General features: G+C 38.1%; 2 protein-coding genes across 2 annotated transcripts in view; one reads left to right on the top strand and one right to left on the bottom strand.

Moving 5' to 3' along the window:
* LOC125236848 (calcium release-activated calcium channel protein 1-like) overlaps window positions 1-17,196 on the top strand; it is a 130,463-nt gene that overhangs the window by 30,764 nt on the left and 82,503 nt on the right. The window lies entirely within an intron of this gene.
* Window positions 1-17,196, bottom strand: part of LOC125236849 (methyl-CpG-binding domain protein 4-like) — a 58,973-nt gene that overhangs the window by 41,048 nt on the left and 729 nt on the right. The window lies entirely within an intron of this gene.

Genomic DNA, 17,196 nt, shown 5'->3' with positions numbered 1-17,196 from the left:
AGCCACACGTTAAAGGCCACCCCACACCTAACGTCTTCCATTGGAAAACGCCAAGCTTCGTGGAGCAGCAGCTACACAGTTGACTAGACGCCGTTGCCGATGCTCTGTGAAACATTTGTAAACCATATTTAGTAAATACCAATAAGGTCTAGTTTACCCTTTGGGTTGGAAGGTCAGATATGGCAGTCGCTTTTGTAAAACTAGTGGCCACGCCAAATCTTGGGATTAGTTGTCAAAACGGACCCCAGGCTCCCATGAGCCGTGGCAAATTCCGGGATAACGCAAGGATGGTGGTGATTTAGTGAATACCTAATTACCTATAATAAATTTAGAACATTTACTACACCTAATACCCATAGACATATTTTTTATGAACTTCCGTTATATGGTCTGCATTTTTATGATACATTTACAATATATAATATGTACATATGTATACCTGATGATTTACAAATATCAAGACCTTTTTTATAAATCAGTTATATGTGCCAAGTCTAGATTTGCAAAAAGTGCTTTTAATAGATTTGGTCCCAACTTTATAGTAAGGTTAAAAATACACTTCCGTATTTTTGAATCACGAGATTGTATTACTAAATGCTATCCAATTACTTATAATGTCACATGCCTTTGAGCATCGTAAGGTCACAATTATTGAACAACACAGGTAATACGTGCACAATAAAACATAATTATAAAAAAGGAAGTTTAATTCACAAACTGAATGGAGTCATCGTTATCTGACAATCAGCGTTATTTTGTAGCATTATGGCTGGGAATTACATACAATTTTCTCAAATATAGTTTCAGTGGCACTGGCAGTAGTGGCAGTGTGTCTGGGGCTTTATTCTCGTTGATGTGTCTAAATTATAATTCAATGACGAGGCACACTTAAAGGTTATGACAGATGGCGCCACCATTGCACAGATAAAGAATTTCATACGTGAAAGCGAGGAGATGATTTTTTTTCTTTCTCACATATGAATGACAGTGCCTAGGCACTTGCACAGGCGCCGCCTGGCGGGATAAAATGACAGTGTGCCTCCTCATTCTTGAAATTAAATATCTATCCGTTATGAAGAATCCATAAAAATATCATCACGTTTATTACAATTTGTAAAATATGACTATGACTAAGTCCTTCGAATCTAACAGATTTTTGGTTATGGGCGACTGGGTTAGCCTTATTGGTTAATGGTTACCCAGGGAGTTAGGGACCTTGCCTATGAAACTGATGCTCTTAGGAACGAACTCCGGTACGATATCTATTTGAAGAGTCAAGGGTGTTTTGTGGGTATTTTCAATGTATTTATGTATCTGTATACCATGTACTCCATGTAGTGTGTATTTGTGTACCCAGAAGACAAGCTTTCTTCAGCATCCTACGTTTTCTGCATATTCTATGATATTTATTGTATTTAATAGGTGGCCTAGATGGCGCTGTACTACGCGGTTGTCAAAACCAGAACTTTGAAATACCAGGGACTTAAAAAATTATGTGGCGAAATACAGCGCTATAACTATTTTAGAAGCCGATTAGGTAGACCCTCGTGTTCTAACTTCATTTTAGAACCCTAGGCTCACAACTGATGTGTCTATTGGATTGGTATTATATTGACATTGAACGTTCAGTTTCTGTACAAAGCACAACTAAAGCAAAAACTGTACGCGATGTCTGCAATTATACATGTGTAGGTTGTTAGATGATACATCATTTTCATTTCATTACTATTGTCAAGCTACTTAGTCATAATAAAAATAGGTCTGGGAAATGGAATTCACCGATACCATACAGTACAGGTACGATACTTCTTTCTGTACTTCTGTAGGTATATTATTTTGTACTTAATATCTCACAAGTCTCACAACTCACTCTCTATATTATTTGAACTGATCCTCGTTATTCCAATGAAAAAATATAGATCTGTTCTAATGATGAATTCAGATGTCAAAAAAAGTTAACACACAACACATATCGAGTTTGGGTAAAAAAAAAACGCCAATAAGTAGGTACCTAAGATAGGGTAAACTGAAAACTGCGGGGCACTTCTGGATGAGATTAGCCCAGGCCCGGGATAAGTGGCGTACACGAAGGGAGGCCTATGCTCAGCAGTGGGCGATTAATGGCTGAAATGATGATGATGATGATAGGGTAAACTCGCCTCATTCGGTGACACGCCTAATTCGGTGATACAAGCTTTGAAGCACTATTCCGAAAGACGATTTTTGGTTGTTTCACCGAATTAGGCGTGTCACCGACTGAGTTTACCCTGAGTACTGAGACTGAGTACTGTCAGCATATTTATCGGAAAGATTATTCACCTTCTTCAAAATGTTATAGCCATTAGCCACATACATTATACCGTCACTTCTGTTATAAGACTCATAATATTTCGTATATCACGGTGTCACATACATATTTTTTGCAGCATTAATATGCTGACTTAAGGCACTGGTCCCACCGCGAGCTAGTAAACTATGATCTATCGGCTATAAAAACGAACAAAAGATAATCACTCCCGCATAAATAAAAGAGACACGGCGATGTTTATTTATAGTTACTCGCCCAGCGGTGAGCTATCAATATCGCCGTGTCTCTTTTATTTGCACGGGAGCTCTTATCTTTTGTTCGTTTTTATAGCCGATAGCTCATAGCTTACTAGCTCGCGATGGGACCAGTGCCTTATAGTCAGTTTTTAAATCATTGTGTGTGAAAAAAGCTCATAATGTACTTTATGAATTTTTTGTAAGGCTTAATTTGACTTGAAAGAAGGCTTTTATAAGTCAATGACCTTCGTCCTATCGTGTCATCTCGGACCGTTAAGGCTCATTTGAATTATTATAAGGCTGAAAGGTTGCAGCTATAGTACATTATATCCAAAAAGAGTCGTGAAATGTATGGGGCCGTCTACTACAACCTGTGAGATTTCACTTACAGTACAGACTAAATATTTTTACAAGATACCGACTTACCGACACTTAACTAATAACAATCAATCTGGGGGCACGGCAGTGCTCCCGCCAAGTCGAGCGCGATTTATTTTTACTATCAACGTTCTAACAGTTTACACAAGGTATTAACGCTTTATTTATAACGTGGGTTCTTGGTTTCGTAACCCTTGAATACATACCTATTTCGCCTAGGAAGCATTTACTGTAGTGTAAGAGGACCGGGGGTGTAGTGGAAGTGGAACCGACAGATAACATTTTTTTTTCAAAATGTCTCAAGCTCTTAAAACAACAGATTAACATGTTTTCGTTCATACAACAGGTATATGGTAATGACATCACGTAGTTAGCCTAGGTCGGCCGATCAAATGCATGGCATTGATCAATCCGTGACGTCACAGTAATGCCGTTAGCCAATTATGATTTACATGTCCGCAATCTTACATTAATTAATCGGCTTTTTGAAATTTATTATATATCCGTGTGAAAAAACTTGTACAACGGAATAAAGGTCTACACACACTAGTCTCCCGAGCGTCTGCGTCTAGTTATCTTTGACGATGCTGGTCGACGCATCGTTGGCGCAACGTGCGTAGCCGAATGCGCAAACGCTCACGAAACGCTCGAAGATATCTATCTCTATCACTCTTGCGTATTGGCGCGACAGAACGAGACTACCTTTCGCGGCGTTTCGTTTTCGTTTCGCGTCGTAGACATGCCATTTGGCTACGGGGCCTGCGCGACGACGCCATTTTCCATGGCGCTATATTTGACGCCGACGCTCAAAAGTAAAGTAAGTAAGTAGTTTCGAAATAAATATATTGAATTGAATTGAATTGAAAAGTAGCTGAGTGTGTAGAGATGCTCTAAAGCTTATAACTTGTCAGATAGATTCCTAGCTACAGTAGCTACTTAATTCAAGATATGTTCGGATACATTAAGTGTGCAGATTCATTAATAATCAATAACACGATTATGTTTGCATTTCCTGACAAATTAAAATATTATTTTATTTTATCGAATACAAAAGGATCGATCCTCTACGCAAATTAATTATCTAGTGAATGATATATTTTGTTTTTTCGAAGACTCAAGAGGACCTTTACAAGTTGGTGTGGCGAAACAAACTATTAACTATGTATAAAGCTAAACTAACTTTTAATTATTTTCTTGGAAATAATAAATGTGCACTAGCCAAAAAGCGAATTTTCAAATGCCGAAATATCTCGAACTGGCAAAAAAAAGTGCACAACTTCAACGTTAAATTAAAGCGCACGGCAGTGCGCAGGCCAAGTTCCGGCAACAGACCGCGCGCATATTATCTAGTAAAATTTGTTCCAATTACTGCCAATGGCATTATGCCTTCCCATATGATTATGTGTACCCTCTATCAACTTTGCTCCTTGCCAATAGGTACTATGCTTACTAATTATTATACTTATACAGCGCGTAAACGTAATAAGGGCGATAAATGAAACCAGGCGTATAATTCAATATTGTTATCATTAATTAAGAGGTGTTTTTGATTTACTCTTAATTTTCACCCCTTAATGATTTTTTGAAAAAATCTCAGCAGCAATGTACGTACTGTAAACGTGGTTGCGATGACAATCAATGACAACTGTCAACGAGCGTTTAACGGGAGTGTGTCTGTGTTTGCATTACGTTGCGGGCCGAATTAATTTGTATGGATAAAAAAATATTTCAATTTTAAGTAAAAGTTATCTAATTACATTTTATACGTCCTATACTCACCACCGTTAAGAGGTTCGCCCGTATTAGGTTTACACCCTGTATAATATAACTACTAATAACTACATCTATTTACTTAACAACACATATAAAACATAAACATACAGCATAAAGGTTAAAGTAATTTCCTTATTCCACTCATTTATATTGTGTAGTTTCTATTCAAGACACAATTTATTGGTACATAAACATAATAAAGCCATTTGAAGTCTATTGAAATAGTTTTGAGTGCGATTACTTTTGTTTCGACATACAATGGGCGATGTGTAAAAAGGACGAGGTTGTAGAAGGAGTTGGCAAAGGTTTGCTGAAGGAGTTGGCAAAGGTTTGCTGAAGGAGTTGGCTAAGGTTTGCTGAAGGAGTTGGCAAAGGTTTGCTGAAGGAGTTGGCAAAGGTTTGCTGAAGGAGTTGGCTAATAGCAGGGGGAAATTAGCTAAAATTACGGCATAATTAATGGAAGGTTTTTTTTAAATTGAAATATGTACGTTATAGACCGAAGTTATTTTTCATCAACCCTCCCCACTCCTCCCTCCTCTGCGTCACCCCTCTACCCTCCCTTAAAGTGCCGAAAATGCGGTTTTTCTCGATTTCTGACAAAACTGTTGAAGATACAGAAAAAGCGCGTAGGAACGAAGTAATCCTTAATAAATTTACTACAAATCATTCATTAACACTTTGGTTCTAGCACTTATAGTTTACGCGTGATCCGTCACGAAAGTTGGTCCTTTGCTGCAATCTTCTTTAGTGAATGTTAAGTTTTCGCCCAAAATGCATACGAAATCGTCGAAATTTGTTTGATATAACTAAAATAATTGTAACTCATGACTAAAATAAAATTAAGGGGGAAAAATCACTACCATGGGTGGAATTTCCAATATGTCTTGGAATTCCAGTAACTATTTAAGACGTAATATTTTCACGGTCGTAGTCGCTAGGAGTACCATTGATCTATATAGTGTATCTATGACTGGGGATGAGCTTTTGGTAGCTGTTGGTAGAGCCCTGGAGTATCAATCCAGTAGCCGTGAGTTCAAGTCCCACCCATGGTAGTGATTTTTCCCCCTGAAATTCATTTTCAGTTTATAATATTTTAGTAATATCAAACAGATTTCGTAAGCAATTTGGGAGAAAACTTAACATTCACTAAAGAAAATTGCAGTAAAGGACCAACTTTCGTGATGGATCACGCGAAACCTATAAGTGCTAGAACCAAAGTGTCAATGAACGATTTGTAGTAAATTTATCAAGGATTACTTTTTTCCTACACGCTTTTTCTGTATCTACAACGGTTTTGTCAGAAATCGCGAAAAACCGCATTTTCGGCTATTTAAGGGGGGGAAGAGGGGTGACGCAGAGGGGGGAGGGATGGGGAGGGTTGATGAAAAATAACTTCGGCCTGTAATGTACATATCCCAATTTAAAAAAATCTTCCATTAATTATGCCAACATTTTCATACATAACTTTCCAGAAGCAACGGACTATAAGGTTTGCTGAAGGAGTTGGCTAAGGTTTGCTGAAGGAGTTGGCAAAGGTTTGCTGAAGGAGTTGGCTAAGGTTTGCTGAAGGAGTTGGCTAAGGTTTGCTGAAGGAGTTGGCTAAGGTTTGCTGAAGGAGTTGGCAAAGGTTTGCTGAAGGAGTTGGCTAAGGTTTGCTGAAGGAGTTGGCAAAGCTGATACGATCGTGAGGTTGTTAGCGGGCATTAATATTGAAAATTAAGTTAGCAACTCCCGTTTTTCCGGTTGGTAAGGGGTAGATGGCACCATTAGGAGGGCGGATCCAGGTTCGTGCGCGGGGGGGGAGGTCATCACGTGGTCAATGCCCAGGCCCCAGGGGGGAGTCACATGGTAGGGCTTGAAAGACTGCTATCCAGGACAAGAAAAAAAAATGGAAATAACATTTTTGAGATGCTTATAATAAGCGCTTTCATTTGGTATGTAACACAATATAATTATAGGAATAGAATTCGTTTGACGGATTGATCATCAGGAAACCCATATAACCGAGCTCTACTCACATCCGAGAATGAAAATAACTCCTCAGTAATAAAAGCGTTAAAGCAGCGTCAGCCAGATAATAAATCCGTTAGACCGGTTCGCGACTCGCAAAAGACGGCAGTCGCAACAGCTGACGAGATATTATTTAATATAATAAGAGAATTTGTTAGAGACTTAGAGTTTTGACTGATTCACGGTTATTTTCATTAGACTTATATTGACCGGGATATAGACCGTGATTATCTTTTTGATTTTTGTCGAGCTCCCGATATTTGGCCCATATTCTTAGCTTGATACATGTTAAAATGTCAAATATAATATTAGCGCCACCATCTAGCTGAGTGTACTCCACCTTTGGAAGATCTAGGCCACCGTACCTTTTTCTGTATGGTACTGAGGTACGTTTTTTTCTTAGACTTTATCTGTCTATACGGAGTTATATATGTCTTTGGTATTATTTAGTAAGTATATGTATTTTCCAGTAATATAATGTGCGATACAATTATGTTTGCATGCATTGTATTATGTTTTATATGCAAATAAAATTTGATTGATTGATTGACTGTGGCCAATTTCCTCCGAGGTTGATATCGAGGCTACAAACTCGCCATAAAAAAACTCTACACGGCTTTTTACTCAATGAAGGGTAACGACCGGACGCACGTTTTTTATCACGTGCTAATTCCAACCGACTTTAATATTGATTCAAGTCCTGTTACTGTTCCTCGTTGGGAGGGCGATGTTTGGCTTGAAAAGACTTTTCATATGAGTTACCTACTTAACTAGTGTCTGAATGAACCATCGCTGGGTGACAAGAGAGATCTAAACGAAACATTTTAGAACAAATGCAACCATCTATGGTTGAAGCACACCTCGGACGCGATCAAATATATGAAAGAGGCGCGTTCCTAGCACACAGTTGACACAGTCTAAGCTCGTGTAGGTGAACGCGTACCAATGCTTGTATGACTGAAATATGACAGGTCGATTGTTCGCATTTTTGACAGGCGGCATATGGGTAGTGAGTAAATACTCAAGAGTAAATATCGAGTAAATACTCAGTTTTTACTCAAAATACCCGTATTTACTCGTTTTTACTCAAATTGGTGGGTATAAACTATTTAGCGTGCTGAAATGGAAATACAAATTAGAAATAGTGGTGTATTTTGTTATCGGCTACTAAGTTAAGTAATCAAATTTATATGAATTTTATTTTAAAGACGTGCTCTCCATACATGTAACTATTTTTCACAAAAATAAAATTCAGAAATTACCAGTGTGTTATACATCATCTGATAGGTCTTTAAAAATTAATTGAATGTTTCTAAAAAAGTTTTTTAATAATATGAACAGTTTTGGAATAAAACGATAATTAAGGCCGAAATAATGTTTATACCTTTATAACTTTCGAATTCGTTGTCCGAAAAATATCCAGAAACCGTCAAATTATTGTCCATATAATACAAAACACAAAACTTTTACTTTAAACGTCATCAGCTGAGCCATGTTTGAGTTTTCTTTAGAAAACCCTTAATAAAAGGTCGTAAGTGCCACATTAACAATCACTTCCGAACGTCATGCCGTTATCTAGAACATCAATTTAATTTATGTCTCATACTTTTACTGTAAATACCTGCTTTTATAAAACAAAACTGCTAACTAAAAATTATCACTATTTTTTTCTCACAATGATTACCTCTTTTTCGACAAACTAAGACTCCCATAAGCTTCTAATAATATAAATATCATTTAAACATGTCCACACAGTTAAAATAAACACGACTAATTACTTAAATCTCATTTTTTAAATTATTTTTAGGTAACAGTTTCTACTCACCCAAATGAGTAAATACGAGTATTTACTCGGTGCTTTGAGTAAATTACGGGTAAATACTCAGTATTTACTCACCCCTACCCATCTCTAGGCGGCAACTATGAGATAACCGAGAGGGGGTGGGCCGCCCACCGTGGGCGGCACTTTCAGCGGGGAGCGGGAGTGGCCATGCTGTACGATGGTATTACTCTTTATTATACTGTGGTTGAAGAATCGTCAATTGGTTATAAGGTGCAATGGGTGGGGTAATTTCGAAAGTTGTCTAATTTCGAAAGTCACATAAAAATCACCATTTCCATCATATCAATACTGTGGAGTATTTGCGTCTGGTGCGTTAAATGCGTTTTTTGAAGATATCTTCTAAACTGAACATTATAGAACTATTGCAACCCTCTACGTTCAAAGTATGGTCACCAAAGTTAAATTTATATGGCTATCATAGTCCTAAGCCGTTTAGCAAACATCTTCAATAGGCGCATTTACCCCAGTTACCCCACCGGTAGCAAATGTTCCGGTTGACCATGGTTCTAAAATACTTATAGAAATCGTTTAGAAATCGTTTATTCGTGGTAAATTACAATAGGTATTAAAAATACAAACATTTAATTATTAGAACATAATATAAAAATTATCGTTTACCACGAAATGGTCCCGCCTCAGCATAATGCTAACCATACAGTCAGCGCTGGTCTTCCGGCGACACCATTTGTGGGCTTACTTCATAATATGTTCCGTTGATAAGATTACTTATGTACTTATTTTGAAATGCATTTACCCCACGAGATGCAATTATTTGTTGTAAATAAATAATTTCATCTCGGCTGACGAAAATTCGATTATTTTTATCTCCTTGGTGTCCTTGACATTTTTTATTTATGTACCTTGTGCTGTATTTATAGTAGGTAAATACCAATGTTTCTCACATATGATTACCGGTACACGTGCGAATAACAATGTGGACACGAGACTAACATTCCTATTGAATATTGTAAGATCATTATCGAATGTAGTAATAATACTGACCTTTACATGTTATAAGCGCTGCGAAAAAGTGCTGGTGGCCCAGCAGTAAGACTAAGAGCGTGCGACTTTCAATCCGGAGGTCGCGGGTTTGAACTCCGGCCCGTACCAATGAGTTTTTCGGAACTTATGTGAGAAATGTCATTTGATATTTGCCAGTCGCGTGGAAAACATCGTGGGGAAACCGGACTAATTCCAATAAGGCCTAGTTACTCTTCGGGTTGGAATGTCAGATGGCAGTCGCTTTCGTAAAACTAATAGTTTCTATAATATTGTCTTCGGTTACCGCGATAGTTACTCATGAAATAAAACTATGGAAACGGATTAAATCGCGTATAATGAATTTAAAATACATCCCGACGTTTCGAACTCTTTACAGCGTTCGTGGTCAACGGGTGACTGAGGAAAAATTACAATGTGCAAAAGCTACCCACATAGAATGACCACAAATAATATAGATTTCTAAGGCAGGTTCACACACTATTAATAAAGCTATAGTTATGCAATATTCAAAAAATTTACCGTTACTATGTTAAAAAATAATTAACCAATTAATCTACACAAAATTGACAAAGAACAAACTGCAAATGTCCAACACCATACAACACAAATGCCTCACAGCCTTCGTCGTGCTTGTTCCATTATCAGATGTACTACTGGATCCCAAGCCGGTGGTAAAGTAAAGCCATCTTCTCTATTAAAGTTTGGATATTTCTTGATCTCAATGGCCTCTCGCAACATTCTGGGTATATATCGCTTCTCCTTAGCCAGAACCAGAGGCTTGTTAAACTTTATAGCATGATTGACTTTATCCATGACATGTTCAGAGACTGCAGACCTTTGCCGACGGTGCTAACGCTGTAAAGAGTTCGAAACGTCGGGATGTATTTTAAATTCATTATACGCGATTTAATCCGTTTCCATAGTTTTATTTAATAGTTCCTATGTCAAATCTTGAGATTAGTTGTCAAAGCGGACCCCAGGCTCCCATGAGCCGCGGCGAATGCCGGGATAACGCAAGAAGGATGATGATGACATGTTATTTAGGTTGATTAAGAGTTCTACGGGCGTTAATAATTGATATATTGTACCTATTAATGATATCAGTTCACGTTCGAGACGAGACGGCTTTGTATCTCTCTACCATAATTGCAAGGTGGAATTCGAACAATAAATATTAACACGTTATATGGTTACGTTACATATCCTGTACTCGTACCATAAATTATATATATATACTCGCACAATAGGTATGCAATAGGCTACTTGACCCTTTTTTAAAGTCAGTCTTATATGATTAAGTAATGTCCAATTAACCGAAATAAAATATTACCATATTTTATAATGACTTAAAAACGGAAAAAAATATTTTTAAAGTATACTTTTACGCAATCAGGCGAAAACAACACAGTTATGTTGACAAATACTACAGAAGACAATCATTTATTGTGCCAAATTCGATATGAGTCTAGTAGCCTATACCGATACGGTATAAGTATCCGATGTATCCCTGTGATAAGGTCGTTGACAAATTCTTTTACATATATCTTCCATTACTTCCTCCTTGCGTTATTCTGGCATTTTGCCACAACTCTTGAGAGCCAGGGGTCCTCTTTGGAAACAGTTTCCAGGATTTGATGTCATAGACCAGTGGTGGGCAAATTATGGCCCGCGGGCCATGTCCGACCCGCAAAGGAACTTCATCCGGTCAGCCACCGGTCGTTCAAAATAGTGTGTGATGTGATACGGCCAACACTTGTGGCAAAACTAAAACCGGCCAAGAGCGTGTCGGGCCACGCTCAGTGTAGGGTTCCGTAGTTTTCCGTATTTTTCTCAAAAACGACTGAACCTATCAAGTTCAAAATAATTTTCCTAGAAAGTCTTTATAAAGTTCTACATTTGTGATTTTTTTCATATTTTTTAAACATATGGTTCAAAAGTTGAATGATAAGGGGGGGGGGGCGCACTTTTTTTTCCTTTAGGAGCGATTATTTCCGAAAATATTAATAATATCAAAAAACGATCTTATAAAACCCTTATTCATTTTTAAATACCTACCCAATGATATATCACACGTTGGGGTTAGAATGAAAAAAAAATCAGCCCCCACTTTACATGTAGGGGGGGGGTACCCCAATAAAACATTTTTTTCCATTTTTTATTTTTGCACTTTGTTGGCGTGATTGATATACATATTGGTACTAAATTTCAGCTTACTAGTGCTTACAGTTACTGAGATTATCCGCGGACGGACGGACGGACGGACGGACGGACGGACAGACAGACATGGCGAAACTATAAGGGTTCCTAGTTGACTACGGAACCCTAAAAATGTAAGTTTGGTGTGAATCTGGCCCGCCTCTGAGATTCCTTCAAATTTTGGCCCCAATGAGAAAAGTTTGCCTACCAGTGTCATAGACACTAGTTAGAGACAAACTGCCTGAACTTCCAACCCAGAAGGCAAACTAGGCCCAATTGGGATCAGAAAATATGCGGGTAATAGAAGGCAGTGCTACACTATTGACGTGGTGACACTGACAGTGACCAAATGATTTTTCCCCTCACTAGCTCGGAAACACGTGTTTTGTCCTTTAATACCAGCGGGTAAAAACGCATTTTATCCACTAGTGGGTAAAGTAATTTGACCTTGAATAAAGTCAAATTAACTGCTTTAAAATTGATAAAAGTAGGTGAATCTAGTAATTAAGATGATTTACCACCTGTAGAACTACTGGAAGCAGTGATAAACGCATTTTTTTGCGTTGTAGTTTCCTCGCTATAGTGAGGGGAAAAGTTTTGTGTTATACTCGGGTGCAAATGTATTTTACTTCTCGTGTGTTAAAAAACTCGCAAGTTCAGGATTCTATTCTCGAACCACTCGCTTCGCTCGTGGTTCAACTATAGAATCCTTTCACTTGCTCGTTTTTCAATTCCACACTCGGCGTTAAAATACAACTTTGCCCCCTTGTATAACAAATAACTATTATTTAGGGTAGGTACGAGTAAGTATCGTAAGGAGAAGTGTGTCTGGCCTTCACATTTGGCCCTTTTACTCATTGTCGCAGGTGTTCTTGCGAGTTCATATTTTTGTTACTTGCTACTCATGATTAGTGGTAAAGTTTAAACAGGGCAAATGTGAAAGCCAGACACACTCGACGATCTCGACAGACATTTTGTATAGGAAGGCCCCAGGCGGCACGGCGCGCGCCAAGCGACGTCCCTTGCGCGTCCTTCCTATACAAAATGTACTGAGGAGACGTTTTTTAAATTACATTCAGGCGGCGTGGCGCTGACGTCCGTTCCGCGTCGGCGGACATGCGTCTCTTAAGTGTGGACGGTCCCTAAGACAGTGCCCCACAATGTAACTAGAAAAGTGTTGTAAACACAACAATTTGCATATCGATAATAACCTGCGGTAAGTGCGGTAACACAAGGAAGACTAATTATCAAGGCACTAAGCAACACGGATTAAGAAGTTCTCGAGAACTGCATTGCGTAATGTTTGTCAGCTCTATTATTAGTTGCAATTTACAATGTCGTTTATAAACTTATGTTTGATGTGTTCTGATGTGCCGGATTTAAGATTTGACATTTGTCGGATACCCTCTGAGCCAAGGGCTTTGTAGACAGGAGGGTCAGAGTTAGGTTATACATTCCAAAATGTCGTACCGTACTTGATGTTAGAAAAGCGGTCAAACTGTACTACCGTACAAAAGAGATACCACAAAACCGAGGTCCTTTCGGCAACTAAGAGTTTCAATAATTTTAGTAATTACTTTACCTGTGGTTATAGCACGGAAAAGGAACGTCAAAACGTGCGTTGTGCCAATCCACAATACAACATGTGTTATTTTGTACACATTTATTAACCAGTGGTGAGCAAACTTTTTCCATCAGGGGCCAAGAAGCAATTTTAGAGGGCCAGATTTAGACAAAAATGCATTCTTACTGGCGCTGGCCATATCACACACTATTTTGAAGGACGGGTGGAGGGCCGGATAACATCCTTTCGCGGGCCGGATTTGGCCCGCGCGGGCCGTACCTACTTTGCCCCCACTGCATTAGACCCTATCACCCTACCCCCTAAAAATATTGAAAACACTTAATGAAGCACTTTGTAGCCCCCCACGTCGAAGACGGTTGAAACTAATACTCTATAAATTAACAAAAAGACTCAACCACGCCACAGATTAATCTAAGCACACGGTAGTGCGCAGGCCAAGTTCCAGCAACAGGCCGCGCATGCCGTGCGCTATTTACACGAACCGTTTCGATAAATAGTTAGATACTATAATTTCAATTTCAAATGCATCGACTCACCATAGCGGGCCTAGTCAAGTCTAAAATTCTGTCCACCTTATGTCAATGAATAAAGGTCCAGAGTCGTGTAGATATTTTCGAGTCCTGCCGGTGTGAAAACTGTTCCCATAGGAAGTAATGCGTTCGCGTTTCTCTATATGGGTGTGACTTGACCACTAAGGTACCGGTGCCTATGATGGCTCATCGTTTCTTTTTTGTTTCCATTTTTAATATAAACTTGTAGTTTTCTAAAAAAACATTGGACTAATTTAAGTTCATTCATACGTATGAAATTTTGAATCTTAGTGCGTTTTCACATTATCCGATCCGATTTCAGAAGTAGGAAGGATTTCAGAGACAAAAATCAAAGATGGCGGCTTAAATGTACGGGATATCGGTCCTAAATTTGATATCGGATCGGATAATGTGAAAACGCACGTAGGCACAAAATATGTCTATCTTTTGTAGCGACGATGGTCGATGACACACACCACAAGGCATACGAGTATTACAACATTTCTTATGCCCAAAATTGACAGATTTGGACGGAAAGCAATGCAAAATACCAAATACAGCGTCGTTTGATTTGTAAGTACTTAAATAACTTAGCGAAGTCCAATTTAGTGGAAATAAAAACAATAAGTATATAAACATATTGATTGAGTGATTTAACTGATATTCTACGCATTATAGTGGAAGGATCGAGTCCATTAATTAAAGCTGACAGTGATTAACTTAATCACGAAAAAAAACCGTATCGATTATTAGTTAATATGAGATGCAGTCACGTTACATGTGTTGCAACACTTGCAATAAGAACAATAGACTCGTCATTGCTCGTCATTATAGTAATATTATAATTAGTTACGAAACCTATGAATCTCTATTCTTATCATGGAACCTAACCAAGATGTCAATAGTTGCCAACTTCTATATCTCTGTCGCACTTGCATGGAAAAAGTGTGATAAAATTTAGAATTTTAAACTACAGTTAAAGTTTCGTCCCGCAATAAGTGCGTTTTCACAATATCCGATCCGATATCGGATGTCGGACCGATGTCCCATTTATTTACGCCGCCATATTTGATTTTTTCCTTTGAAATCCTTCCTACATCCGATATCGGAACTGATAATGTGAAAACACACTAAGACGTATTTGACTATATTTTTTATCGCGCATAATATTATTCTTCCCGCATCATTCTATATAAACTTATCATTTATACATATTTCCTTTACACAAATATTGAGATAGGTACTTAAAGGGTAAGATTTATTTATTGATAAGTGATATCAATATCATTCAACGAGGGTGCGGTATGCTGGTGACGGAAGGACCTACGGAACTAATTTGTTCCGGCTGTTGTCTTTTGAGTCGTCGGCAACCCGAGCCCTCCCTGTACTTAACACAGCAAAAGGGAGTGTACAAGTTTTTAATGGGTTGGCAACGCGCATGTGACACTCAACGAGTTGCAGGCGTCCATAGGTTACGGTGACCGCTTTCCATCAGGCGGGGCGTATGTTTGTTTGCCACCGAAGTAGTATATTAAAAATAGTTATTTGTTATACAAGGGGGCAAAGTTGTATTTTAACGCCGAGTGTGGAATTGAAAAACGAGCAAGTGAAAGGATTCTATAGTTGAATCGTTAAACGAGAATAGAATCCTGAACTTGCGAGTTTTTTAACACACGAGAAGTAAAATACATTTGCACCCGAGTGTAACACAAAACTTTTCCCCTCACTATAGCGAGGAAACTACAACGCAAAAATGCGTTTATCACTGCTTCCAGTAGTTCCACAGGTCGTAAATCATCTTTATTACTAGATTCACCTACTTTTATCAATTTTAAAGCAGTTAATTTGACTTTATTCAAGGTCAAATTACTTTACCCACTAGTGGATAAAATGCGTTTTTACCCGCTGGTATTAAAGGACAAAACACGTGTTTCCGAGCTAGTGAGGGGAAAAAATCATTATATTCTCACTCAAGCTGTTGGCAGTCACTATGCAATATGCGCCTTGATTTTTGCGATAGCATAGTTTTTGCGGAGCAAATGCTATTAAACAATGTATAGGAGTAACAGAAGATATATGATGTATATTATTTTTACTAAATTATTTAAGTCGAAAATGATTTGATTATTTGTGAGTGTGCACGGGAAAACGTCCCACTTTGTCGATTGCTATAAAGCCGCTTCGTCAGTAAGTAAATCTCGCCTTAATCACAGTATAATAAAGAGTACTATCATACAGTATGACCACTCCCGCTCCCCGCTGAAAGTGCCGCCCACCCCCTCTCCCCCCTCGGTTACCTCACAGTTATCGCCTGTCAAAAACGCGAACAGTCGACCTGTCATATTTCACTCATACAAGCATAGTATGCGTTCACCTACACGAGCTAAGACTGAAAATTAAAATGAAATTTTTATTTTTCAAGTAGGCATATTACAATGCGCATATGAACGCTGCTGATGATATACTGTGTGCTAGGAATGCGACTCTTTCAATATATTTGATCGCCAGTGTCCGAGGTGTACACTGATGGTAACCAACAAAGTGGGACGATTTACTAAACACACTCACATTTGTAGATTTCAGCGATTGTATAATTTGCATGAAGTATAAAAATGCCAGTGGATAGACTGCAAAATAACTCTACATACAAATCTTTAATATAAGTTTAGAACAAAGACATAATACTAAATGCTTGCACCTTGCACCATGATGATCCCAATGATTGCTCCTTTTGGTTTTTAGACATTTGCAAGCCCAAATGGCCTATGTATACCTTCTTTTTTTTAAATTAAGTCTATTTGCAACTGACTAGAAGGAACTATCATAAGTAGGTAGCATGTTTGAAATATCAGGTATGAATAAATTAATATAATGTAATTTGTGTAATCAGACAAATAAATAAAATAAAATACATAATACAGTTTTACCTATGTCTTCAATTTCCACAACTTCCTTTTTGTAAATCAACCAAAATATATACTTATATTATACTATTTTTTTTTATTATTATTTAGATTTATACATAATATTACATATAATATATGTTTCATTGTACTATATGGGTAGTTTTGGCACATTGTAATCTTCCTCAGTCTTCTGTTGATTGTGAACACTGTCTGGCGCAGTCGGAAGTGACCCTGCCAGCTGCGCCGCAGTGCTGAGTTCGAATCTCGGTAAGGGCATTTATTTGTGTGATGAGCACAGATATTTGTTCCTGAGTCATGGATGTTTTCTATGTATATTAAGTATTTATATATTATATATATCGTTGTCTGAGTACCAACAACACAAGCCTTCTTGAGCTTACCGTGGGCCTCAGTCAATCTGTGTAAGAA

This window comes from Leguminivora glycinivorella, chromosome 19 (assembly GCF_023078275.1).
Source record: "Leguminivora glycinivorella isolate SPB_JAAS2020 chromosome 19, LegGlyc_1.1, whole genome shotgun sequence".
NCBI lineage: Eukaryota > Metazoa > Arthropoda > Insecta > Lepidoptera > Tortricidae > Leguminivora > Leguminivora glycinivorella.
The sequence above is the reverse complement of the archived record's forward strand: the minus strand, read 5'-3'. Positions and strand labels throughout refer to the sequence as shown.